The sequence below is a fragment of the Borostomias antarcticus genome (genome assembly GCF_949987555.1).
Source record: "Borostomias antarcticus genome assembly, chromosome: 18".
In the NCBI taxonomy this organism is placed as follows: Eukaryota; Metazoa; Chordata; class Actinopteri; order Stomiiformes; family Stomiidae; genus Borostomias; species Borostomias antarcticus.
Window position 1 is genome coordinate 14,658,950 of NC_140251.1, and position 25,830 is coordinate 14,684,779.

The following is a 25,830-nucleotide window of genomic DNA, read 5'->3' on the forward strand; positions in this document are numbered from 1 at the left end:
AACCAGCTACTCTCCCTTGTCTCTCACTGTGTGTGTGTGTGTGTGTGTGTGTGTGTGTGTGTGTGTGTGTGTGTGTGTGTTTGAGAGAAAGAGAGAGAAAGAGGGTGTGTGTGAGAGAGAGATTGTGTGTGTGTGAGAGTGAGAGAGAGAGAGGGTGTCTGTGTGTGTGTGTGAGAGAGAGAGAGAGAGAGAGAGAGTGTGTGTGTGTGTGTGTGTGTGTGTGTGTGTGTGTGAGAGAGAGAGAGAGAGGGTGTGTGTGTGTGTGTGAGAGAGAGAGAGAGGGTGTCTGTGTGTGTGAGAGGGAGAGAGTGTGTGTGTGTGTGTGTGTGTGTGAGAGAGAGAGAGAGAGTGTGTGTGTGTGTGAGAGAGAGAGAGGGTGTCTGTGTGTGTGAGAGAGAGAGAGAGTGTGTGTGTGTGTGTGTGTGTGTGTGTGAGAGAGAGAGAGAGAGAGAGAGGGTGTGTGTGTGTGAGAGAGAGAGAGAGGGTGTCTGTGTGTGTGTGAGAGAGAGAGTGTGTGTGTGTGTGTGAGAGAGAGAGAGAGAAGGAGAGGGTGTGTGTGTAGCTTGTGTCCCCATAGGCGAGCAGGAGAAGGTGAGGTGGGATGACGGTGCACGGCTGTGCTCAGACACCTCTGAAACAGAGCTGGCCAGTGGTGGAACACATCCCCTCCAGCATAAACAGTCCAATGACAGCCCTGTCACGCCTGCTTACATGCATGGGCACAGCGATGGCCACAACATCAACAGCAGGACCAGGCACTCTAGTACAGTAAATATAGAATAAGCTTTTAGTTTTCTCCTACCAAGTCTTCTCTATGGTAGAATTGCAGCACTGGTAACACTGACTAGTTTCATTGTTTTCGTTTGCACTAAGCATAAGAGTTTTAATTCAAACTTGCCAATCATGAAATGTCTTTTCTACAGTAAACAAAACTGTTCCAACCCAGTAACAGCAAAGGGCTGTTTCACCCACACTTAAAGGAGTAGTAAAGGGAAAATGCATGTTTAGACCTGTTTTAAGGTTACTTATGATCATATGGTTCAGATCAAAACGTTGACAAAACTAGCACTTTTGAGAAAGTCTGATAATTACTCTACCACCGTTTTGGTCATACAATGGATGTGGATGGGCACCGTGAAAAATCATTCAAAAAACATGTTAAACTCAATTTCAAAGACAAGAAACTCATAAGCGAATGATCATAAGTAACGTTACAACAGGGCTAAACATGCATTTTCCCTTTACTACCCCTTTAATGTGGTTAGGCCCGTAGGCAGCCTGTGGTGGCTGTTACCACTCAATGTAGAGAGGATCTAATGAAATTACAGGCTCACAGAGGAAATGCATTCTCTCCTGATGTAAACAGAATGGACTCAAACTTGTTCCACAGCAATAATCACGTTAAAGGATGCGATTTCTTTGCACCTTCAAGGTTCTGGTATTCTCGGTGCCTCTGAAACGGAGACTCAATTTTTCTACCTGCTTCAGAGAATGGGTCTTGAGTAGATTTTGACTGACACCATGAGCTTTCCCTCCAAGTGCTTATATAATGATATTTATGTTTAGGGTGTCTGTTACTTAATTATGCCTCACATTTAGCTGAAGTGAGTAGCCGTGTTTATCAAAGTGAGCGGTGGAGAGGCAGAGGAGATATGTTCCATAAATCTTCCTGCCAGCCAGTCTTTGTTCAGTGGGTATGAACACAAAGGGTTGTGCCCCTCTCTCTACCTCTGTTCAATGCCTCTCTTGTTCAAGTTAATAGCTGGAACCTTTCTGCTTGTGAGTATTTGTCATGACACTGACATTAGACTGTTTCGTTTGGTTGTGATGTCGGGTCTCAGCTCACCTCAGTGGTCCGGTGGATCTGGTTAGGTCAGCGTCGTTTCAGGTACAATCTGCTTCATGAGAGGATCAGGCTACTTCCTGGTTGGCCTGGATGTTCTGTGTGCATCTCAGTGTTGTTTCGTTGCGTTCAGTGATACAGTAAGACAGAGAAAAAGATGTACTCAGGGAAACGGGGCCTGGTGAGGTTTTCTCTTAATTAGGATTAATCTGATTCATACTGTTCTCCCCTGACAACGTTATCAGAGCACTATCAAGGATACTAGTGATAGTTTAGTTTCTGTGTTTTTGTATATCAACGAGCACATGACCATATGTAGGCATCTCTACAAAGGGCCCATGCATCCGTATAAGTGCAATTAAAGATACCCAACGAAACGTGAATCCGTTCTTTGTTTATTTTCGAAATTCCTCGATTATATGGTTCCTTGTAGTCTAATAAACATGTTGAATCACTTGAATGTCTTTCCTACCTTGTAATTTCTTCGCAAAATGATATTTAGCTAATGTTTTGAAAACAACAAAGATGTGTGAAACGTCACTATTATCTCCGCGTATTGATGCAATGACGTAGTACGAGATTTTCGGGGACCACCTTCTCAAAATTGCTCTAGAGCGCATACTAGTGGTCAAAAACTACATTGGGTACCTTTAAGTGAGGTGGTCTGAGACGAGAGGTGGGGACTATTACTGTATTTCCTGATGTATGTGATCACTCCCATGGTCCTGCTGGTAGGTATGGTGATGAGAGGCAGCTGGGGGACTGGAGAGAGACAGGACTGGAGAGACAGGGCTGGAGAGAGAGAGGACTGGAGAGAGAGAGGACTGGAGAGAGACAGGGCTGGAGAGACAGGACTGGAGAGATACTGTAGTGGAATGGTTGTGATGGTTGAAAGACTACAGTACCTGATGAACTGAACCAGAGACCATTTTCCATCCCTTTCAATACCTATAAGACAGCCCCCCCCCCTCTTTTTTCTTTTCTTTAAAAAAAATAAGTTTATAACGTTACCTTATCCATTTTGAGTCCAAACTAACATTTCCGACGCTTATCTTATTGTCATCCTCACCATCTGTTTATGGAAATCAACCTGACCAAAATGAGGAGCTAGGCAAGGCAAGGCAAGTTTATTTGTATAGCACATTTCAGCAACAAGGCAATTCAAAATGAGACATTAAAAGCATCAAGACAAAGTGCAACACATAAAAGGTCATATAAAACAAAATGCAAAAAAGGACACTCTTTTCTTTATCACATACTGAAACCTTCTCTCTCTCCACTCACTTACGTACAATGTCCTTCTGTATAGTTGCTTGCTGGCTTTTCACCAGTGCCTCAAACATCCTTTCTGAGCAAGGGACCACATCAGCTGTAAGTGGCCCACTGTTGTGTCACTAGGCACACCTGCACCAAAAAAACAACTTCTCCATTTCCAACATACAATTCCTTCTTTCTCTTCCTCCCTCAAGTCGTTCTACTAACATTCTCTTGTACTTTGCAGAACATTTAAAACAAAATGCAGGAAAAATATAATACAGGAATAAAAGTTACAGTGCAGTGTACGAATGAATAAATGTTTGATTTAATAAAAAGCAGCGGCAAAAAGAAAAATCTTCAGTCTTGATTTAAAAGAACTGAGAATTGCAGCAGACCTGCAGTTTTCTGGATGTTTGTTCCAGATATGTGGAGCATAAAAACTGAACGCTGCTTCTCCATGTTTTGTTTTAACTCTGGGGACAGAAAGCAGACCTGAGCCAGACGACCTGAGAGGTCTGGATGGTTCATAACGCAGCAGCAGATCAGAAATATATTTTGGCCCTAAACTATTCAGTGCTTTATAAACCAACAGCAGTATTTTAAAGTCAATTCTTTGACAGACAGGAAGCCAGTGTAAAGACCTCAGAGATGGAATAATGTGATCCACTTTCGTAGTCTTAAGTAGACTTTAGTAGGCTACATAATCTCTAACCCATTATATATATATATATATATATATATACACAAATCCAAAACAATATACAATATACAAAACATTATTTCATTTGCAAAAGCCGCTCATTCGCCTTATTTCCAGAGGACTAGGTATATTGTACATCACACAACCTCCAAGTTTAATTTATTTTGCAGTTGCCCATCTATGATGTTGTCTACAGAAAGTGCCAGGGCTATTTTGATTTTGCCAAAATGCTTCAGTGCCTCCGGGCCACCATTCATCCGTGGCGGGGGCGCGCAGAGGGTGTGCGCAAACAGCGCTGCTGCTCGTGCCCGTGTGAACTGGTGGGAGAGGAGAGGAGAGGAGAGAGGAGAGGAGAGGACCGCTGAAAGGAGGCAAGGGAGACCTCGACACTACGGGGCACCGACGTAAACACACAGGAGAGATCAGTCTGTCGCAGGGTCCTGGAAGATACAGAACAGCATCCATCGTATTGCGCACCGCCGGGACAGTGAAGGTAAGAGTCTTTTTCCTAAGTATGCTCTGGTATTAAAGCATCCCACATCAGGACAAGTCGAGTAGTGTTCTCAGTCGAAATGAACAGTCACTTGAGTAGTGTTTCTTTTTTTTACGAAAGGGGTTTATTGTGTGAATAAAAAAAGGCAGTTCTTATTTAGTGCACAGCTTTGCGTAGTGAAATTACATTTAGGCAGTAATTCTGACCGATTTTTGGTGAGAATTGACAGAAATTCCCGTGCACTCAAAACAGGTGCACGTCGCACATCTGTGATTGTCCGGTGGCTCAGCTGTCACATAACAACATGACAACCTGGAGCCTGTCAACGGAACACGCTGGACGGGAATAAGCTTACAGGCTGCTTACAGGCTCCCATGGGCACTGACTCATCACAATATCTGTGATAATATGTGGTCAATGAGAGACAATAGTCGCTAGTTTGACAGGATGCTTGTGAACAGTCCTTCTCCATGGTGACGGGAGGGAGACTAGTAGGGAGACTAGTAGGGAGACTAGTAGGGAGACTAGTAGGGAGACTAGTAGGGAGACTAGGAGGGAGACTAGGAGGGAGACTAGGAGGGAGACTAGTGGCCCATATCTGTCGTATAAAGAGCTACGCAATCAACTCAGTTTGTCTGATATTGTTCTCATTTATTTCATATACCCTATACCGTTTCTGTCATCAGATATACATTTTAGGCTACTACTAGCGTTATCGTCAGTTTATAATATGAATAATATATTTATATCTTTTTATTTTTCGCCTTTCCTATTTGTCTAGATTTCTTAACAGGAAATTTCCACAAAACAGCTGTCATTAATTATTTCAGTCATTAATGGTCAGGTCAAAGAATTGCATCACTACAAAAACATTCCCCCCTAATAACCCCCCCACCCCCTCCATCTTCCCCTTGTCTGAGCTTCATTCATACCCCCCCCCCCCCCCCACACACACACACACACACACATACAGACACTCACTCAAACAAACAGGCACACACACTTTCTCTTTCCAGTTAGATAGACCTATTAATACAATGCTAATGACTAATGCTGTTTGTTGTCTTGGAGATCTGCTGTATGAAAGGGCTGACACACTTTGGTCATGTTTATGCCGTCTAAGCAGACTATGTTAATCTGATGATAACAATAGCCTTCTGACCTTCCGTATGGCATATTTGCATGAATTCAGAAAGTGCGCCAAATGTGTGAAACTGCCTTTCTGCATATTATTTATCTATATATCATAATATCTTTATATTATGTATTGTTTGTCTGCCTTTGGGTTCATGTGTAACACCACTCAACCCTGGAGTGCTCCAGTGCTACGGCATAAATATGACCCAAAGACCCACTCTTGCCACTGAAGCTAAAATCACTGTCCACTGTACAATTCACTCTCACTCGACCAGGGCTGAAAAGAGGACGAGATAGTGACCTACATAGGGCCCTTCCACTTTCGCCCTCAGTAAATGACACTAGCTGGAGATTTGCATAACTAAGGGATTATCATGACACACGTTGGCTGCTATTGTTGTGTGAGTTCCAGTCACCCTGGTGGCCTCAGACCTGTGGCGGGCAGCGGACAGCAGACTGTGGCCAACCATGGGAAACGCCTGGGTGGTGGAGGGAAAATGCCACTTATTTGGTTCTGTGGGCTGGAGAACCATGCAGTGATTTGTTCTCCTTCGCCGTCTGCCAGTTGCTTGTGGACACCCCCAATCACAGGACAATGTGTCTCACACATCCTGCCCCCCCCCCAGCCCCCCCCGCCTGCTTCAGTCATGCTGATGTCATAACCGTCTCTTCCGAGGACTTGGTTTGAACTTGACTCATTGGTACAGTATTGAATGATATTGTTCTAAAGAATGTTGTTTTGTTTTTTTCATTATCTTGCCGAGAATGGTCAAAGACGCAAGAGCCGAGATGATTCGACTGAGCCGCAGCTGTACACACGACTAGTTGTTTGAATAGTAGTTCTTGTGATCATACCGTTGCTGTTACAATGTGGGATTATGGGAAAACCAACTCTATCCCACACAGTATTGATCCCATTCTCAGAGGTTGCCAGTAATGCCTCTCTGCACAGGTCACTTCCTGCTATATGACAGGAAGTGACACGGGATGGTCTTGATTTGGCCATGTGTCATCATGGGCTAGTCAGGGTACATCCAGAGAGGGGTTGAATAGAGATGTTTGAACGGTGATTTGAATAGAGACGGTGTGCTGCACGGCTGTGATGTCAGTGATCTCCAGGGACTAATGGGAGCTCATGTACATCCATTAGCGTCACCACAGTCTGGGCGTGTGCTCCCACTGGGCCAGGGGGAGACGGCCCAGTGACAGGGGTCTCTGTCACACCCCTGTCTTCCTCGGTGGGGGGCTGATGAATGTCTCATTAGGGGAGCGATCGCGCTGGGGACGCCATCGCAGCCCTCCGCTTCATGGCTGTTGGCACACTATATGGCTGTGTCATTGGTTTTCTAGGTGCATGAATACTACACACACACACACACACACACACACACACACACATACACACACACACACACACACACACACACACACACACACACATACACATACACAAGAGCACACTCACACACAAATGCACACACACGCGCACACACACACACGTGCACACACACATATACACACACAGCACATTTACACACACACACACACACACACACACACACACACACACACACACACACACACACACACACTCATTGCTCATACTCACACACACACATGCATACACTTACACACACACACACACACACACACACACACACACACACACGTACCCCCCCCCCCCCCACACACACACACACACACACATACACACCTCTCTTGGTGAGTGGTTGCAAGCTGGTGAGTGCAATTAGAGTTTCACACTCGGTTAGGCACTGGTGCTAATGGGGATTGACATGTTTCTGTGAGCGCGCTTCACACCCTTGTTTACATCATAGACCAGTTTTAAATTATCATGACTGAACGAAGACTGATGATTTAGAAAAATATGGGGCATCAGGTATTCCATTCACGCTCGCCTGCCGGACTCAGACACTATAATGAGAAACAATGGCAGCACTAGTCTAGTTGTGTTTGCTGGAGCTCCCGCAGTTCCTAGAGGAGGATACAGATGCTTTTTCAGAACAGTAATTGGCCAGTGTTTGGGCTCGCAGTGCTAGCCAGAGGACATCAAGCATGTACTGCGCCGTATGATTCCTAAAGTCATCCTCATTAAAGCGCTCTACAGCTCAGCGTTTCTGAGAGCGCTCTTGAATAACTGGTGGGGTAGTTCGTTTGACCGCGTGGCCGTTGACGGGGTGGTCAGGGAGGCCTCTGCGTGGCCATGGTGCGGTCGCTATAGGGATGGAACGATAACCGGTGTAATGATAAATCGCGATAAAATTCGATTACATTTATCGTGTTAAATTATCATTAAAACCGTGTTTGATTACCCTTTGAAAAACTCACTGTGAATACTGTCCAGCATCAACCGAAGTTAGCAACCAAGATGCATTATTTTAATGTTAATGCAAGCAAAAACTATGTATTGCTGCTAATTTTGTGGTTTTCAATATAAAACTTGGCGAAATGATGCATCAGTAGTTTCTGAAAACGTTCAGCACATTTTGTAATACCGCGATAATACTGATAACCGTGATAATTTTGGTCACTATAATCGCGATATGACATTTTCATACCGTTACATCTCTAGGTCGCTATAGGGCAGAGGGCGGGCCAGGAGTGGCCAGTGCTGACCCCTCCCCCAGCAAGGCCGCTGTGGCTCAATCATCAGCCTGGTCAGGGCATCAGGCCACTCTGGTCGTCAGGCCCGATCGCTGGAGGAAGCTGCTTCATCGCCCATGTCAGGTCATCACACACACACTTAGAGAGAACAGAGTGAAAACGACGCTCTTTTCTGTTCAAACCAACTGCGAGGGATCGACTGAAAGCCGAAGTGGGCGGGCGATGATGGCGGAACACGACGTACCGGGTTTTCTGTTCCCTCTCCCCTGGTAGAGCACCCGAGAGGTTGTTTTTTGAGTTGGAGGGAAGGGGGGTTGGGGGAGGGGGGGGGGGGGGGGATCCTGAATTTATTGCCTGTGATTTGAACATGATGAAGATGAGAAGGGGGGCTGGGAAGGGGGGGGGGGGGGGGGGTTGCGGGAGGCGGGTGTGGAGAGAAGAGGGGCACTCTTGTTACTTTGCTATTTTACCACCCACTGGAAAGGAGGAGGCGGAGGGAGGGAGGGTCTGGGGGCTTTGGGGGGGGATCATGTACCTCAATAGGACGCTGAGAAGAGCCCGGGGGAACAAAGGGGGTCTGTTTTTTCTGTCTCTGCTGGCTGGGCCGTTCTCGCCTCTTTCTTGTGAAGTAGGGGCGGCGCTGCTTCTGGGTCTGGGCTGAGGGCGGATACAACAGAAGCCCGGGCGCCGGAGCTCCGTTTGAACACGCCGTAGCTCCTCCTGGAGGAGCCACCTCAGGATGCGGGGTCGGCCGTAGCTGACCCCCGGCTCCAGACCCGGGCCCCGGTCAACCTCGCACGGACAGCAGGGGTGTGGGAGCCAGCCGCCCTGGAGAGACTCACAGCAGAGTGGCTCAAGTGCTTCTGTAGCCTGCAGCACTCTCTGCCCATGGAGAGAGGAGAGAGGAGAGAGGAGAGAGGAGAGAGGAGAGAGAAGAGAGGAGAGAGGAGAGAGTGATCAGAGGACAGGGAGAGGGCTGCAGCCCCACCGGTGGGGTACGAGCCCAGGCTTTGGGAACAGGGGGCACTCGAGCAGCGCTCCCTAGACCGTTCTCATGCTTCCTTCTTCCCTATTTGCATAGGCTTAAGGAGAGCTGCCCATCAGCCCTCCCTGCTGGCATGGCGGCCCGGCCCACTCATGTTGTCTGATTGCTCAGCAAATACGCCACCGCGGCCCTTATCCCGCTTTTCACGGCGGAGATTTAAAGAGCCGGTCTGCCAAGAAAGAGCGAATTAAAACCCACCGGCTCCCACAATGCCGCACTCCGCCGCAGCCCCTTGGCTGGATGTTGCCGCTGTATATCAGATATGTCTCCCAGCGGCGTGGGGTGTGCGCTAGGCGTGGGGTGTGCGCTAGGCGTGGGGTGTGCGGTAGGCGTGGGGTGTGCGGTAGGCGTGGGGTGTGCGGTAGGCGTGGGGTGTGCGCTAGGCGTGGGGTGTGCGGTAGGCGTGGGGTGTGCGCTAGGCGTGGGGTGTGCGCTAGGCGTGGGGTGTGGCGTGGGGTGTGCGGTAGGCGTGGGGTGTGCGGTAGGCGTGGGGTGTGCGCTAGGCGTGGGGTGTGCGCTAGGCGTGGGGTGTGCGCTAGGCGTGGGGTGTGCGCTAGGCGTGGGGTGTGCGCCAGGCGTGGGGTGTGCGCTAGGCGTGGGGTGTGCGCTAGACGTGGGGTGTGCGCTAGGCGTGGGGTGTGCGGTAGGCGTGGGGTGTGCGGTAGGCGTGGGGTGTGCGGTAGGCGTGGGGTGTGCGGTAGGCGTGGGGTGTGCACTAGGCGTGGGGTGTGCGGTAGGCGTGGGGTGTGCGCTAGGCGTGGGGTGTGCGCTAGGCGTGGGGTGTGCGCTAGGCGTGGGTGTGCAGTAGGCGTGGGGTGTGCGCTAGGCGTGGGGTGTGCGCTAGGCGTGGGGTGTGCGCTAGGCGTGGGGTGTGCGGTAGGCGTGGGGTGTGCAGTAGGCGTTGGGTGTGCGCTAGGCGTGGGGTGTGCGCTAGGCGGAGCGGGAGGGTGGATTAGCTAGCCAGGTCTGGGGCTCTGAGAGAGAGAGAGAGCACAGGATTGAATCAACAGAAGAAGGGGGACACTTAGCTGTCAGCCCATGAATAAATGTGACATATACACAAAGTGGCTTTGCCATGGTTCAGGAGGCCGACTGACCCCTCCGATTTATTTGGGGGCAGGTTGCATGATTGTGCCCTCTCCTAAGTCCACCTCCCCAGGCCCAGTCCTAGGTCCTGGATTTGGGACATGGTAACCGCTTACCAGCCACCACTGAAGGGCCCTTAATCCAGCAAGGATGACAGCTTGGCTCTCTATCCTGTTTCTGTGGGACTGAGACCAATGGGCTTTTCTTCCTGGTTTTTCATCCCCTTAAACCCTCCACACAGCCCACGGGAATGCTGGGAAAATTCTCTCGGGGGAGACAAAGAAACGGGAGGGTAAACAAATCCTAGTGCGAATTGGAGTTTTGGCCCCATTCAGCTCAAGATAAATGTTCAAGTCCCTTTTCAGATTTCAAACCAAAACACAAATGCTGTTTTCCTGTTTCCACACCGTATGTTGCCTAAAAGCATAATCTACTGTACATCAGCATAATCTTTGTCTAGGCTTCAAAATGATTAGAGAAGATTGAGGTCAAAAACACACCAGAATCCTAAAATATGTGCTGTAAAACCAGCTCCCTTTTCTTCAGAATCGCCAATCGGTGAGGGATGCTGGGGTCACATGTCAGAGGATGTTCAAAAGGACCAATAGCTTCCTGCATCAGAACAATGAGCATTAGACATTTTTGCCGGGAGACTAATTCACTCTGTCAGCTATGGCGTATCTTCTTTGAGTGTCGAGGTCTCCAGTTAGCCCTGAGAAGGGGGAGATGGGCAGATCATCGGGGAGTTTGTTTTTCTCCAGACCTGGGATACAGGCTTGCTTACAGCTTTATTCATTTCATATCATTATCCCAGCTCATAATAAAGACTTTCATCTCATTAAGTTTTGAAAAATTGAAAATGAAAAATAGGGTAGTTTACAAGCAGCCTAACCTTTAGTCTAGAGTCACTCTCAATACAGCTTGAAGCATTTTGGAGATTTCCATTTGATCTAGCCCAAAGCTTGAGAAAACTCCTCTCGACAGCCATGGAAAGTTGAACTCGGACGCCAGAGCAATTAAAGATCAAAGGCTACAGTGGAATAGCAATCAGTGTTGATCTCCTTCATGTCCGTCCCCTCGCTCCCCTGACGCGCTGTTTGTCAGATTCTGACTCTTTGGTGGCTGAAAGAATCTCATTGTCACGAAGATAATTCCCTGTGCTGGCGGGGGAGGATGAAGAGGATGGAGGAAGGGTGACTTCATTTAGGCTAGTCAGCAGAGGCTGCAGGCACTGAGTGATAAGCCAATCAAACGCCCAGGCATGTCTGAGGTCTGTCTGGGCCACTGCGGGTCTGCCTGTCTGCCTCTCTGTCTGTCTGTCTGTCTGCCTGTCTGTCTGTCTGTCTGTCTGTCTGCCTGTCTGTCTGTCTGTCTGTCTGTCTGTCTGTCTGTCTGTCTGTCTGTCTGTCTGCCTCTCTGCCTCTCTGTCTGTCTGTCTGTCTGCCTCTCTGTCTGCCTCTCTGTCTGTCTGTCTGTCTGTCTGTCTGTCTGTCTGCCTCTGTCTGTCTGTCTGTCTGTCTGTCTGTCTCTCTGTCTGTCTGTCTCTCTGTCTGTCTCTCTGTCTGTCTGTCTGTCTGCCTCTCTGTCTGTCTGTCTGCCTGTCTGCCTCTCTGTCTGTCTGTCTGTCTGTCTGTCTGTCTGCCTATCTGTCTGTCTGTCTGCCTGTCTGCCTGTCTGCCTCTCTGTCTGTCTGTCTGTCTGTCTGTCTGTCTGTCTGTCTGCCTGTCTGTCTGTCTGTCTGTCTGCCTGTCAGTCTGTCTGTCTGCCTCTCTGTCTGTCTGTCTGTCTGTCTGTCTGTCTCTCTGTCTGTCTGTCTGTCTGTCTGTCTGTCTGTCTGTCCGGGCTTCGAACACGCCCCACTCACTCATCTGTATTTATAAAGCTCAGAGAATGGACTGACTAACGGGAACTAGAGTCGATGGATGTAGAGATTTGGGGTTCGTCCCTCTATCTAAGCATGGATGGTTGGTGTGTGGTTCTTTCTATGTTCTTCAGCAGTTGCTGAAGATCTATCGGCACCATTTAGCCTACACAGTATGAAGATCAAAAGTACAGTCACTATTTCAGACTTCTTGGATCATTGAGTGACACATTAACATGTCAGCCGTATTGAACATTGTCTTGGCTTCCATGAGCAGGCATTATGCTGGGCCTGCCACAGTGTTGGGAGCCCTGGAAGGTTAAAAGGAGACCGGCGTGAAGCGGACCTAATGGTCAGGCCTTCAAGGTTGGCTGGGTTGGGGCCTCTTGGGCCCCTCACTACAATGACACATGAGCAGAAGTCCTATTGAGTGGAGGGACCATGAAGGACATGTTACTCAAAGGACATTACTGCGGGACAGAGAGCACGCCTCCACAGAAGCCGGGTCCTCTGGGGGAAAAAGGCACACGGTCACACCCTGACTAGGGCTGTATATCATCTTGGATTTCGCGATACGATACGCATCACGATACACAGGTCACGATTCGATACGTATCACGATACAGAGGTCACGATACAATACGATACGATACGATACGTATTGCGATACACACATCATTTACTGAAAGATTTTAAGTGTTCAAGACTGAAAACTGAATGGCTCAAATGCACTATATAGATAACTCAAACTCAATGACTGGACAGAGAGCTAGCTAATAAATATTTTACACTTGATATCCATGCTTTTTAAACTGTCAACATTGTAGTATTTATGGTTTTTCAAAATTATTTATATGTATGCTTTTTTAACTTAATATTGTAGAATATGCTTTTTAAACTGGATTTAAAAATTTAAATATAATTTTTTTTATTTTTTATTTTTTTTATTTTTTTTACAGCGCCCGGCTGTATCGATACTCCGGGCTGAAAGATCGATACAGTATCGCGAGACTACGTACCGCGATGCATCGTTGTATCGATACAATCCTAGAGCCCTAACCCTGACCACTGCTGATGATGGGGTCCAATTCCTATAGCTGTTTTTTTCTCATGTCGCCTCCCTGATGTTGTTGACGTGTAGCGGAATGTAGAGGAGCTAGAGGATCCAAGTCAAAGAGAAGCCCTCGGGAAATCAACAGTGTTGACTTTAATAGACGGTGTTTTTAGATTGAGGAGCTTATGGACACTGTAGCACGTCCAGGCCTATCTACTGTAGGTTCTGGAGCATTTCAGGTATATGCATCATATACAGTACATCAGATACAAGGATTTTACAGAATTGTGAATTTCCCCTCAGTTAAAAATTCTAATTTACATAAATGGATGAGCACGATTTAGAGAGATATGAGATTTAATGGTGTTTCGTTCACCCATGCAATCTTTTGAGGGGATGATATTAGGCTTATTAGAAAACCTGTTCTAGAATCTGAGTTTAGCACAGCTGCTCAGATAAAGGAGCAATCACCTCCCCAAGAGCAGATTACGTTCTGATCTCAGCCACATTTCTCTCTCTCTCTCTCTCTCTCTCTCTCTCTCTCACCCCCTTCTCTCTTCTCCTCACCTAGCTGCTCCCATGGTTAAGTAGAATAAATGAACCTTTTTTCTTGTTATCCTTATCAGGGAGCTATCTGGCCGCTGTCTTCAGCAGAGGATAGAGGGCCATGCGATAGTCTCCAGACGAAGGCCCAGTCTGCTGTAGATTACTGATCTCTCCCTCGCCCCCTACGCCATTAAGCTTAAACCTCCGCTTTCAAAATGGCCACACCGTTGCTAATATTTGCCATCCTGGATCTCGCCACTGTTCTCGAGCATGGAGGGGTCCCAGGGAGAATCTCTATACTATATTTATTTACCAAGGTGTCTGATCTCCTTGTATTCTTGTCAGTGAAAAGGATGTGGTACACACCCTTCTGTAGTAACACGAGACATTGTTTTGTTCTGTACCTCAAACACTGCTCAGGAGACACAGCTCTCAAGTATCAGCTGTGGATACTTCGATGCTATTTTCAACATGTTCCTACAGGGTACTGTATTATCATACCAAGATTAGAATAAACTTCTAAGACTCCATCTACCCAGATCCACAATGAATGCCTCAAGCAATGTATAACATGATGGTTGCTACATTGATTTGCATTAATTTATTTCAATTTATGGCAAGGTTTTCCAGGGACGCCTGCATTTGCTTAAACGCAGGATCTATTTCCACGGCTAGTTACCAGGCAGATAGGGTGCACTATCTACATGGGGGCTATATATGCTGATTGGATTCTCCATGCTCTTCCTCAGCGTAAAAAAAATAAAAATCCAATTAAGCGTTCGGCGCCCCAAGTCGGACTCGGACGGATACGCCTAGCTGTGTACCGCATCCCAACCCTGGCAGCGCCCGATAACTACGCTCCCCTAATCTGACCGCAGCGCTGACGCATAAACTCAACAGCACGCCTCCCACCGCACCTCCCGCAGTCCCGCGCTGCCTCCCCTCTAAAACCAGCCCCCCCGGGCCATGACCAGGAAGTGGTTCCACTCTCAAAGTTCCCTTCTGAAAGCTCAAAAGGTGTGGTGGTTCCCCAAACATACCTTTTTGGACGTTCCCGGAGGAAACGGTCCGCGCAACCCGATTCGTTTGCCGCATCTGAAACATCCGTGCTTGGATGTTGACGTCGAGTGACTTGGGAAGTGTGGTTGGCAAGGAGACAGCCGGCAGACTGGCCTGCTGTGGGACTTCTCACCCTGAACCCTCTGACCTGGCAGTGAGTGGGAATGGGCTATATGCACAACTCCAGTACTTCCTGAAATTAGTCATGCTTCTCCATTTCCTGTCTTACACTATTGGATGAAATGATTATTCAGGTGTGCCTGATCATTGTGCTGCAGTCAGGCACACCTGATTAATCACTTCATCCAATAGTGTAGGACAGGAAATAGAGAAGCATGCCTAATTTCAGGAAGTACTGGAGTTGTGCATATAGCCTATAGAACACAGCATGTTGTCCTTCCCCTATGTTAACAAGCTTGTTTTCAGGCCCCTAAAACTTTATTGACACATTCCCTCAGTATGTCAAGAGCAAAGTTTAGTGAAAGTACGTGTTTACTGTGGCCGTTACAGTTAAACAGAGGCTAATGCCCAACAGGAAAGCCCTGAGGTCAATTAGAGTAGGATGCTTTGTCACTTGTATTGTTTTAGGGACGTTTTTGAGGTATTGAAGTGGTTTTTGATGATGTACAGTACCAGTTTTCTATATATTTAGCGGCGTGATTTTATAGTGAAGTATTGGTGTATTGTAGACCCCCCCCCCCCCCCCCCCCCCGGTCCAAGGGACCGCAATGGAAATAAGTCTTCGGGTTTTATTGAGTCACTGACCTGTTTGGTTTTAATGTATGGTGATGTTTGGCTTGCTTAAGCAGAGCTATATTGTTTTAAGATTTGTCAAATAAATTCAGTCAGTCTATAGCTCAGGTTAAGGCCTTCCATCTAAAGGGGGTTGGGTTTGGGGTTAGTAGAGGGGGAGGAGTTTCAAAGAGGGGTCAGGGCGGGGTGAGAGAAGGAAGAGGCACGCTAGTAGTGACCAGAGCTTACCCTCTCACTCACCGGGGCGCCCCATCTAGACCATGTGATATATGGGTCTCTCTTTGGTGCCGAGACAATGCACCTGTTGGAGGCCTAAGGCTTCCTCCTGTCTCCATGGTAACACCGGCCTGGACCCGGTCAAGGATTCTGATATCGCAACTTCTTCTCTATCGGTATGAGTAACTTTACTCATGCAATACAATGGTTCTTTTTTCAAACAAAATAACATTGGTTTATGGGTGTTGTCTCGCATTCTTGTTTTCTCCTGGGATTAGCTATTGTCTGTGGGTTGGAGTCAAATGCAGCCAAAGCAAGGGTTGGACATTGTGTTTTGCTTCTAGCTTATGTTTTGCATCAACTGTAGCTCGGCTTATCGCTTGGTTTAGTCACAATTTATTTGAAATGGGATCTGAATTTTCTTTGGAAACTGAGCTTTGGCAGCAGTGAGAGGAGCTCGTCCAAGACTGCGCTGGGTGGATTACCTCATTCCAAATGGCATATAAAAGAACGAGAGAAAAGAGTCGAAATAAAGGCCTGCTCTGATCTAAAGCACCACTGTGATGGAGATGTATCATCTCTAAGAGCACTATCCCTCTCTCTCCCTTTGACTTTGATTGTTTGGGGTCTAGAGGCCATAGACAGAGAAAACATCCAGGACACCAACTAGCCCTTCAGTTTGATTGACATCAACTGACAAGACTTTTTTTTCCCTCATCAGACATGGTAAAAAGGTCTAAAAAGGGACTCTTTAACATAACATTGAACCATTGCATTCCTCACTCCCGTACGTTGTGCCTTACTGAGTCCAAACTAGAGCAACCTCACATTTCTGTGTTTTGTGATGCTAAATTTAGCAACAACTGTGACAAGCCATTAATGTGGAAATGAAAGAATAGAAAAAACTTGCCACTAGGTTATACATTTTTTATTTAGCCTGGATATTTTAGTTTTGAGTCTTTTTTGCTTGAGTGAAAATATGGAAATCAAGATAATACTTGAATTAAATTGGGGGGAAATAACGGAAAAAAAACATGAACACCCTTAAAAGTATCCTAAAAAAGTCGAATGTGCAGGTGTATCTCCTCTCAACGTCTGGGCTGACAAGAGAGATCACTGAGCTTTGTCTGTTAGTCATCTGTTCAGCATTACGGTTGGATGGATCGCTATAATTAGTGTAATCAGAGGATAGCTTAGCTAGTAAACAACAAGAGCAGTGCTTAAGTGGCTTCTACCATCATACCACGCATCCTTGCTCACCATTTAGCTGGGTACAGGGTGCCCACGGGGGCTGGAAATGAAGATGCTTGAATTTCAATGTGGCCTTTTCAAGGTTAGAAAAGTACTTGAATTTTGTATGAAGTAATGGAAACTCCTTGAACTGATACTTTCATAATAAATTGCAATCTGACAGAATTTGTGTTTTAGAATAAGTCAGAGAGAGACTTTTTTCATCCTAATTGCTTTCACACAAAGTCCTTGACTTTGAAATCGAGAGTTTAACATGTTTTTTGAATGATTTTTCAAGGTGCCCACCCACATCCATTGTATGACCAAAACGGTGGTAGAGCAATTATCAGACTTTCTCAAAAGTGCTAGTTTTGTCAACGTTTCGATCTGAACCATTGTATATGATCATAAGTAACCTTAAAACAGGGCTAAACATGCATATTCCCTTTACTACTCCTTTAAGTCGACTATTGAAATTTAAATTTTGTCTGTTTTTTTTTTTTAAGTGAATGCTTTAGATGGCTCAGCCAGGCTATATAGGATGCCAAGTCTTTTGTTTATAACACTATAGCATCTGATTTAATGTGATGAAGAAGTGAAATGATAATTTTGAGTAAATATTTAATTATTATTATTCCAGCGTTAGGTGCTGGAAAATCTTGAAACTGCACCTGGAAAATTCTTGAAAAGTCCCTGACTCAAGACTAAGACTCAGTGATAGTAAGTACAGATTAGGTAAAAATCCTCCAACCAGCCGGGTACAGTTGAGGCATTTTGTATTGCTTGAGTATCTTGTGACATTTTGACGTAATAAGGATGTCTCTGACATTGAAAAGTTTCCTTCTGCACAGTTCCTGCTCTGCACAGTAATGAGCCCAAGTCTCCCAGAGTTCCCGGGTTCTCAAACAGCCCTTAGGCCCACACAGGAGCTCTCAGCCTCACGGGCACACAGCGCCCACACAGGAGCTCCCAGCCTCACGGGCACACAGCGCAGGGCCTGCCACTACATGTTTAATGGAGAGAGGAGGATGACAGAGGGGTATCTGGTTAGGTAGGGCTCTCTCTCTCTCTCTCTCTCTCTCTCTCTCTCCTCTCTCTCACTCTCTCTCTCTCTCTCTCTCTCCCTCTCTCTCTCTCCCTCTCTCTCTCTCTCTCTCTCTCTGTCTCTCTCTCTCTCTCTCTCTCTCTCTCTTTCCAGGGAAGTGTCCTTCACACCTGGCTCTGCTCCAAAGCACACTGCAGCAGTTTGACTCTTCAACCTGGGAACACAGAGAGACCCATTAGAGGCATTTGTCCCCTAGGTTGTTGTGCAGTACACAAACCTCTTGGGAAATACAGCGTTGAACACGGTACGGTGTTCGCTGTCCACCTGTGGAAATAGTCACTACCCGCTATTTCCTCACAGGGTGGAAGTTCAAAGAGAGCCTTTCGCCATTTGACCAGTCTGGCACCATTGTCTGGCATGGCAACCACAGTCCTCAGCGTTTGCTTGTCTTTTACTTCGGGGCAGTTGCCCGTCGCCCACCCACCAGCCCTGTGTCACGGTCAAAGCCCAGCCACCCAGAGGAGTCCCCGGCGGCCCCTCAATGGCCCTTTCACTGGCCCCTGGGGACAATGCATTTTTTCCATGCCATAAAGCAGACGCTGTATTATACTAGCACAATACGCGGCCCAATCTGAAACTGTTTACCATGTGAAAGACACACCGGGTCGGGATGCCTAACACGGTGTGGGGCTTTTTCATGACTCTCTGCTCTCTAGATTGAGTGTGCTGGCTCAACGCAGGAGTGGGGAGACTCACACTGGTGTTGGGATCACTTCATGGTGAAAGAGGAAATGCAATGCAAAGAGCTGAGCCAGGCTATTCTTCGAAGGGCAGGACGTTTCTTCTCGGGAGAATACGGAGATTACTGTGACCGAGAATGATCCTGTCAGCACTTACAAGGGCGCCAGATAAGTGAGAAGGTAACTTCAGATTCCAGGTTTTGTCCTTTATGAAATATAATGGAAAGGTAGAGGTCCCTAAAATGTCAGATACCTACTCTAAAAAGGAAGGGTTTTTAGGGACCATGCTGCCATCAGTGCTACTTGGCTCCTCGGTTCCTTTAGCTTGATCCCAACAAGGCCGGTCCTCTGGGGAGCCAGATAGTCTGGTACTCACGCGTCGCTCCGCAAGTCAACAAATCCAGACAAATAACAAGACAACAGAGGCTTAACTACTAAAGCAACTCCAAATCCCTCGAGTTAAACGAGTACCTGTCTTTGTGTGTACCTGCCCTCTCTGGTGTTTGTGTCTGTGTGGGTTGAACAGGCTCTCTAGTTTGAGGGTTGTCTGTCTTTAGGGTTTATTGTTTCACGCCCCTCCTCCCACACAGGCACAGTGATGTTTAACCCGCGACCCTCCTGGGGGCCTACCGGCAGGCTGGGGGCCTCTGGTCTGAGGCCAGGGCCCTTAGGCTAAGTGGCCACTCAAGCACAGAGGTAGAGAGGGCCTTGAGAGGCCAGCGTCCCCCCCCCCCCCAGACAGGCTGGCCGGTCTGGGTCTGAGCAGCCAGCACTAGACCTCTCTCCAGACCTGTCTTCACTAGACCTCTCTCCAGACCTGACTTCACTAGACCTCTCTCCAGACCTGACCTCACTAGACCTCTCTCCAGACCTGACTTCACTAGACCCCTCTCCAGACCTGACTTCACTAGACCTCTCTCCAGACCTGACTTCACTAGACCCCTCTCCTAGACCTCTCTCCAGACCTGACTTCACTAGACCTCTCTCCTAGACCTCTCTCCAGACCTGACTTCACTAGACCTCTCTCCAGACCTGACTTCACTAGACCTCTCTCCAGACCTGACTTCACTAGACCTCTCTCCAGACCTGACTTCACTAGACCTCTCTCCAGACCTGACTTCACTAGACCTCTCTCCAGACCTGACATCACTAGACCTCTCTCCAGACCTGACTTCACTAGACCCCTCTCCAGACCTGACTTCACTAGACCTCTCTCCAGACCTGACTTCACTAGACCCCTCTCCAGACCTGACTTCACTAGACCCCTCTCCAGACCTGACTTCACTAGACCTCTCTCCAGACCTGACTTCACTAGACCTCTCTCCAGACCTGACTTCACTAGACCTCTCTCCAGACCTGACTTCACTAGACCTCTCTCCAGACCTGACTTCACTAGACCTCTCTCCAGACCTGACTTCACTAGACCTCTCTCCAGACCTGACTTCACTAGACCTCTCTCCAGACCTGACTTCACTAGACCCCTCTCCAGACCTGACTTCACTAGACCTCTCTCCAGACCTGACTTCACTAGACCTCTCTCCAGACCTGACTTCACACCCTCCTCCCACATGGCTTTTCCACTCTGACGAGAGGCACTTCCAGGTCCTCCAGACCCCCTTCCAGCACCAACACCACCTTCCACTGGTCACCTGGGCCTCAGTCTGGTCAAGCAGACACATCCCACATCCCCAGGAGACCAGTGGGCCACTCTGACCATCAGTGATAGGGGAGGCACACTCAACATCCTGAGCATATTTGAAGACTGGCGGAGAAATAGCAGCAGTTTCTGAAGCAATCCTTGTCGGTATATAAACCTATACTTTGTAGGGAAATGTAATTATTACCAGTCTAAGCAGCTGGAGGTCATTACCACAAAGACTTGATGAGTACACATACATGCCTCATAGCTCTCATCATCTAACTCAGTGCGGTGTGTGTTCTTCTCAGGGGGGTGGTACGTCCGCTCTTCTCGGCGTGGGGTGCGTTGTTAGCAGGTCTCACACGTTGCGGGGATGTGGGGGGCTGGTATTAATGGAGGGTAGGAGCGTTTGGGGAGACGCAGTGAGGTTGGGTTGTTCCCTGCAGGCTGTGGATCAGCGACAGGTGGCACAGACGCCGGAGAAATAGTGTCAGTTAGCATGCAGGCCTGACCACATCCACACAGGACCGCTGCTCGGCTCTGGGGCAACCCGAGGAATAGAAACCTTCTCTTTGTTCCCTCTCTTATTGGGCGTACGACATACGCGGTCTTCTTCCACATCAACTGCATCTTCTTTGCCACTTTCGTTTTTTCTTCTTCTTCTCTCTCTTTCTCTTGCTTTTCTCGTTCCCTCTCTCCCTCTCTGTTCAGTTCGTTCAGTGTCCGTCTGTCTGCTTGTGTGTGTGTGTGTGTGTGTGTTCAGTGTCCGTCTGTCTGCTTGTGTGTGTGTGTGTGTTCAGTGTCCGTCTGTCTGCTTGTGTGTGTGTGTGTGTGTTCAGTGTCCGTCTGTCTGCTTGTGTGTGTGTGTGTGTGTGTTCAGTGTCCGTCTGTCTGCTTGTGTGTGTGTGTGTGTGTGTGTGTGTGTTCAGTGTTCGTCTGTCTGCTTGTGTGTGTGTGTGTGTGTGTGTGTGTGTGTGTGAGTGTGTGTGTGTGTGTGTGTGTTCAGTGTTCGTCTGTCTGCTTGTGTGTGTGTGTGTGTGTGTTCAGTGTTCGTCTGTCTGCTTGTGTGTGTGTGTGTGTGTGTTCAGTGTTCGTCTGTCTGCTTGTGTGTGTGTGTGTGTGCTCAGTGTTCGTCTGTCTGCTTGTGTGTGTGTGTGTGTTCAGTGTTAGTCTGTCTGCTTGTGTGTGTGTGTTCAGTGTTCGTCTGTCTGCTTGTGTGTGTGTGTGTGTGTGTGTGTTCAGTGTTCGTCTGTCTGCTTGTGTGTGTGTGTGTTCAGTGTCCGTCTGTCTGCTTGTGTGTGTGTGTGTGTGTGTGTTCAGTGTTCGTCTGTCTGCTTGTGTGTGTGTGTGTGTGTGTGTTCGTCTGTCTGCTTGCTTTGAGCTTAATTTATTCGCTTAAGCAGCGACGCGCATACAAAAAGACAATGGTGCACAAGCATCTACTTTGGATTGAATTAACCCCGATAATTATGCAGATTTGTGTATTGAAGAACTTGATTGTTATAAACTCCTCAGAATTCCAGCACGCATGGTGTCTGACGCTGAAGTTAATAAATTATTCCATTTACACAAATTAAAGCACCCACTCAAAGGTAGAGATTTGTGAAGTGTTTGTGTTCAGCATGAAAATACACTATTTGTGAACATGGCGATCATAGTCTTCAGGCACCTTTTATTTATTTATTTTATTTTTTTAACCTTTATTTAACCAGGTAAAAGAAGCTTGAGCTCAAAGAGCTCCTGACCAAAATGGCAGCATAAAACGCAACAACAACAAAAAACTACAATCAAAGACAAACCAGTATGGGACAGACAGACAGAGAACATAATATACACAAATAGAAAAGGAGAAAGATAAAGAACATGCATTAGCCAGGCGGGGGGAGGGGGGGGTTAAGATAAAGAGCATGCATTAGCCAGGCGGGGGCAGGGGGGGTTATAGGGGATTGCTGTAGAATCAAGGTCAAAATTATGTTAAGCAACATACATAACATTACTACAGTGTGTACAATGAGCAGTAAGATTATGTAGTGAAGCATTTGCACACGCCCATTTCAGTCATTAAAAAGTCAGTGAGTATGGTTTTAAAACTAGGTAATAAGAGCCTGGAGATTAAGAGTTTTTTGAAGTCCATTCCAGGTAGAGGGAGCAGAGTAGTGAAAGCCCTCTTCCCAAACTCAGTGCAAGATCTGGGGACTAAGGCCGTTACGTAGTCCTGCTTGCTTTACCAGTCATTTTACCAGGATCTCAGTCCTAATGGATGCATCACCATGAGTGCATTAACCTATAGCCCCACAAAGGAATCCATTCTGTTGTTTTAAAGGGATCCTCTACAGAAAAGCTTTAGCTAATGGGAACTCTGATCAATATCAATGCTTTCCCACTGTAATGCATAGGTAATGCTTGCTAACAGGGCTAGGGAAAATATTGAAAATCATTACCTCAGCCTTCATTTAAATGTAATGTCCATTTTTCCAGTTTGATGGAACATGGCCGGTGTGGTTGTTCTATTTTGTACGCCCTAGACCTATTCAGTTAGTGAATTTGTCGGCCAGCCCCGCACTGTGAAGAATGGATAGATGATGCAATATAATAAACTATTACCTCATTACTCTAAAGGAAATAGAACCCTGAAGCCTCCGCTACAGTTTGGGCCTATCAAATCAGCCTGTGGTGATATGGTAATGAAACTGACTGTGAAATAACAATGTGTCCCATTTGCATTCTGCATTCCAAGCGTACGTGCGTGTGCGTGCGTGTGCGTGCGTGTGTGTTCGCGTGCAGCCGTCCACGCTGCTGTCATGTGGCGTTCTCTCTGGCGGGAAACGAGGACAGCTGAAATGCTGTCTCATCCACAACGCAGACAGGAAGATGAGAGCTCCCTCAGCGCGGGCCTCGCGTGCGCCTAGTCAGGCTGTCTCAGCGAGGGCGTGATGACGGATCCTCACGTTGGCCTACGCCGAACGCCAAGGGACGATAATTGTTTTATTCAGCTGTTCCTAATAGCGGTACAGCTTTGACTCATCCCCCGCCACACTTTGTCATAGCGTTTGCCGTGAGGTGAGGGAGCTTCCTTATATAACCCTCCCACTTGGGTTGTAATCACACTGGATCAATCACTGAGCATCACGTTAGCCTCTAGCCGCTGGAATGTGTCCCTGTGCAAGGGTGCCAGGGACTCTGGGTAGAGGCGTGTTTCTGTAGTCTGTGGTCACAGCCTCCTGGTTAATATCGGTTACTCAAAGAGAACCTGTCAGAGAAGTTGTGTGTGTGTGTGTGTGTGTGTGCGTGTGTGTGTGTGTGTGCGTGCGTGCGTGTGTGTGCGTTTGTGTGTGTGTGTGTGTGTGTGCGCGTGTGCGTGCGCGTGTGTGTGTGTGCGTGTGTGTGTGTGTGTGTGTGTGTGTGTGAATTATTGATGCAGTGAACATCTAATCAGCTCTACGGACAGGTGTCTGTGTGTGTGTGTGTGTGTGTGTGTGTGTGTGTGTGTAGAGATGGGAGTTCCGGAACACACGCCATGGCTGTGTTCTGAATTACCGCTCTCACACACGACTGTCTCTAGGTAAATAGATCCTGTAGGTACAACCTGCTTGGGGTGGAACAAGGTGAGGCTTGATTGCCTCAGGTACTGGACATGGCTTTCAATGTGGTCATGTATGTTCCAACTGGACATGGCTTTCAATGTGGTCATGTATGTTCCAACTGGACATGGCTTTCAATGTGGTCATGTATGTTCCAACTGGACATGGCTTTCAATGTGGTCATGTATGTTCCAACTGGACATGGCTTTCAATGTGGTCATGTATGTGTCCAGTGTATCTCTCTCCTCTCCTCCACACACAAGCACGCACACACACACACACACACACACACACACACACAAGCACGCACACACACACACACATACACACACACACACACACACACAGGCAGGCACGCACTCACACACACACACACACACAGTTAATGGACTTCAGGAACACAGACGTGTTGTAAGCATGTAGATTAGCCTACTTGGCCTACTGTATTTGTTAAATAATAGCCTACAGCCACGTTAGCCTACATCGGTTGTTTTAGAGACTTTCTTTTGGGCTACAACAGCCTAAGACACGACAACTTGTCTGTCATTTCATTTATTTATTTATTGATTATCATTTGCTCTAATTGTTGTTGGGTTGTTTTTAGGCTATACCATTTTGTTTTGCGAATACAGTAGCCTATCGATACAGCGTGGGCCTCATTTGAGAATAAAATACTGTACTGTATGCAATTTTGATGCATTTTCACAAGTAATTAAGGGTATTTATCGGTCTATTATGAGTCTATATGAAACAAGTAGCCTATATACCACCTATTGAATTTGGGGCATTTTACCATAAGTTTCAGTCACCCGGACATTTCAGAGACACGAACGACCTTCGGTCCCGTTGGGGTCGGATAAGTGGGGTCCTACTGTATACCGGTTATCGTTACATCCCTAATCTGAAGTGAGGGTCTTTGCTGGAGCAAGCACCATAGCTGACCGAGGCCCCACGATAGCAAGCCTTTCTCTGACCCGTGACCCTGACCCTACCTGTCCAGGCTCACAAGCACAGTGCTGATTAACGTGCTGGACTGGTTCTGAGGCCGAGGAGGTTCTATATCAGGAAACAGAAGAAAGGCTTTGGAGGACGCCAGCGATGCATAACAGCTGTGCGCAGTTTCCAAGGCTACCCAGGTGTTGCTTTTTGAATGCATTCGGCTCATTGTGTTTGTGTGTGTGTGCGCGTGTGTGTGTGAAGTGTGTGTGTGTGTGCTCAGGCTTATTGTGTGTGTGTGTGTGTGTGTGTGTGTGTGTGTGTGTGTGAAGTGTGTGGGTGTGTGTGTGTGCTCAGGCTCATTGTGTGTGTGTGTGTGTGTGTGTGTGCGCGTGCGCGTGTGTGTGTGAAGTGTGTGTGTGTGCTCAGGCTTGTGTGTGTGTGTGTGTGTGTGTGAGAAGTGTGTGTGTGTGCGCGTGCGTGTGTGTGTGTGTGAAGTGTGTGTGTGTGTGCTCAGGCTCATTGTGTGTGTGTGTGTGTGTGAGAAGTGTGTGTGTGTGCGTGTGTGCGTGTGTGTGCGTGTGTGTGTGTGTTAACCCGTCACGGCTGGGGGATCTGGGTAAGAAGACAGGTGGTGTCAGAGCGGCAGCGTGCGTGAGCCGGCGAAGGGGCGGGGTCAGAGGTGAGAACTCATTCCCCTCCCGCTGTCACAAGCGCACGTCAACATGGCCGCCTGGTTGTTGGCGCTGAAAACACTCACCAAGCCGCCCTGATGTCGCTCTGGCGAGCCGCTTAGCCAGTCAGCCCGTGAAATAGGAATATTAATAATAATAATAAATGTTATTTGTAATGCACTTTACATTTCAGTAAAATCTCAAAGTGCTACAGATGTGCTAAAAAGTGCTAAGATTAAAAGCAACAGAAAATGTGTCAAAAAAGGTACAAAACAAGAGAAAACTAAAATGATTAATCAACAAAAGGCTC

The 25,830-nt window shown here is 47.5% G+C and overlaps 1 protein-coding gene across 1 annotated transcript in view; it reads left to right on the forward strand.

Annotated features, from left to right (window-relative positions):
• The first annotated feature begins 4,161 nt into the window (after positions 1–4,161).
• The window catches only part of LOC311320937 (neuronal cell adhesion molecule-like), an 84,043-nt gene continuing 62,374 nt past the window's right edge, over positions 4,162–25,830 (forward strand). Inside the window, exon 1 of the mRNA XM_084452803.1 lies at positions 4,162–4,293. The gene's annotated coding sequence lies outside the window, so the exon portion shown is untranslated. The remainder of the gene's footprint in view (positions 4,294–25,830) is intronic.